Here is a 3,003-nt window from a genome sequence, read left to right on the forward strand (position 1 = left end):
TTGCATCACTATTTCCTTACTTGTGTTACAAGAGCGCAAGGAATCTTTTGCGGTAACTGTATCTGTTACAGGAAAGAAAAGGAAAGCATCGGACATGAAGCATCACATAAGAACATATCACCATCTCTTGATGTGCTTTGAATTAATTTTTTTAAATGTGGGGAATGGGATCCATTTGATCAAATGTTAATTTATGATATTTGAGCTGATTCCCTGGATTTTTTTTACCTCTTTTTTTTTCTTCTGGAGCTATGCTCTATTGCATAATTTCTCTCATTCTAATGTAGCTGCCTGCAGTCTCTTTCAATGGTTTTAGAGGGATTTGGCAGCCATTGACTCAAATGGACACATCCTTATTTTTTTTAAGGCTGAAATCTTCCCATAAATTCAGGATTACTAACATTTACAATACTTAGTGTTGTTCTACAAAGGTTTGTTCAGTTTTATTCAATCTCTCCATTATTTGTGTGACAAACAAAGAAAATATGATATGATACTTATAGTAAGGCATGGGTGGCCATGCTGAGACAGGCTAAATTAAGAAAAAGGTCTGTTAAAGTAGATACGATAATGTTTGATAAAGTTCATGTTAGATGTGGTCTTACAGGCACTTGGTGTTGAGAGGTGGGCCTGTTATCATGTCTATAACCTCTGACTCTATTAATCCTCCTTTAGGTCAGCATGAAATTACTGAATTCAAATTGGGTTATAACATGTCATGGATTTATCTTGAAAATGTGACCAAAAAACCCCACACACCAAAACCTTAATTATTTTACCTGTGTTCTGGTTTCTGCAGTTGTGGTGCATGTGTTTTAATATTATCAATTATCAATTTTAATGTTATCAAACTCCTCTCAGCAATTATGAGAGACAGAAATTGTTCTAAATTTCTAAGCTCTGAAAGATGATGTTCCCATGTTTCCAGAAAATGCCACAAGAAAACATAAATTTTTTATTAGATTTTTTATAGGCAACATTAGTACCTTACGTGTAGTAAGGCTCTGTACACCCAAGCAGTTGTTTGGAGTGCCACTGTGATACCCTCCCCTTCCCCACACACTGCCCAAGCCGTGGACCATGCGATGGCAGCATTGGACCAACCCAGGGGAGCAGAGCAATGGAATTTTCTCCATTTTTCTTAAAAAACCCAGCAAAAGTGGAGAACGAGCTCCCAGGATCTAGAAACACAGCACAAACAGATTTAACACGGAGTAGTTTTAATCAATGTGAAATGATATAAACAAATGAAAATATCTGAGATACTGTGAATAGACTGTGGACTTAAAGTTGGTATTTTGATTTCGTTAAAAATATCTTTCCTAGTGATTGTGATAATACAGCATATGTGGTGTATGTCAATTACTAGCTCAGAATACCAGTGTTAAAACATGCCTTTCACTAAGAGGTGTTTCTTAAGTTATAAGTACGTTGTTTTTACTGTTGAAATAATGAGTAATCAATCAGTATTTGGACAGACTTTCAGGTGGAAGCATCTCAAACCTCTAAGGGCCTCAGCTTTTCTGATCTCTTCAGGGTGTTTTAAGGAGCAGACAGTAGTGGTAACCTTTGGCACACAGTACTGACCAAGCAATAGCTTCTTAAAAACCCTCAAGTTTTAATGCCGTTTTCTTGTAAGTAGTAACATTAAAAAAAATATTTTAATAGTTCTAGTTTAAATGTTTATGCTGCGCTTAACACAAATATGCTGGTGATTGATGTAAAACCTCCTCTCTCTCTCTCTCATACTGCCTTTTCTCTCAGTTCTCTGAAGACAGTGTAAAATGCTATCAACTCAAACCAGCAATGCTCATACCCACAGGTGGTGGTTTAACCCCGGCCGCCAACCCAGCCCCATGCAGCCGCTCAGTCACTGCCCCCCACCCGGAGGGGTGGGGGGAGAATCGGAAAGGAATGTAAAACTCCAGGGTTCCGATAAGAACAATTCAATACTTTGAACAGAATAAAAAGATAAGAACAATAACAATAATAATAACAACAACAACAACCTTTATAATGGAAAAGTGGGGAAAAGGATAAAATCCAAAGGAAAAGGGGCAAAGGAAAACAAGTGATGCACAGTACAGCTGCTCACCACCCACTGACCGATGCCCAGCCAGTCTCTGAGCAATGATCCCCCCACCCCCAGCTAACCCTCCAAGTTTATATGCCAAGCATGACGTCCCATGGTATGGAATTTCCCTTTGGCTGGTTCAGGTCACCTGTCCTGCCTGTGTCCCCTCGCAATTTCCCGTGCCCCCCCAGCCCTCTGGCTAGCAGGGCCCAAGAAACCAAAAAGTCCTTGACTTAGTATAAACATCACCCAGAAACAACTAAAAACACCAGTGTGCTATCAACGTTGTTCTCACACCAAATCCAAACCACAGCGATGCACCAGCTACTAAGAAGAAAGTTAACTCCATCCCAGGACTTTAAATCAGGACACCACACTTCCCTCCTTTGTAGGAAAGGCAATGGAAAATCAACACCCTGAGCTTGCTAGTGAGTGAAACTCTCCCTATACCTTGACCTTAGCAAAATGCACATGCAAGGCAAACCTCCTGCTTGGTGACTGTGAGTCTGGAACTAAGAACCTGCAGTCTTTATCAGAATGAGGATCCCTCATTATCAGCTCCATAGCATGTGCCATCATTTGCTTGTGCTTTCAAACACATGGAAAGTCTTGCAGGGCTGTACTTAATAGGGCTCTATAAGAAATGATCTGAACACATGTAACACTGAAGGTAAAATCTCCGTGTCTGTGTAATTATCCCATGGGTGTACATCCAAATTAAAATCTATTTGAATTACAGAATAATATACTTTCTATGAAATTGTATGGGATTTGTCCATGAAGGTGCAAGAGGCAGATCCTATATCCTTGCATTAGAAGCATTTCTTTGGTTTTCAGTTTAAAGTTTGGCTTGGATACACATGTAGGGGAATATCATGTTTACTGCCAAATGTTTTTATATGCTGGGAAGCTCATGAGTAGCTGATCTA

The sequence above is a fragment of the Falco punctatus genome (genome assembly GCF_963210335.1).
Source record: "Falco punctatus genome assembly, chromosome: 3".
Taxonomy (NCBI): domain Eukaryota; kingdom Metazoa; phylum Chordata; class Aves; order Falconiformes; family Falconidae; genus Falco; species Falco punctatus.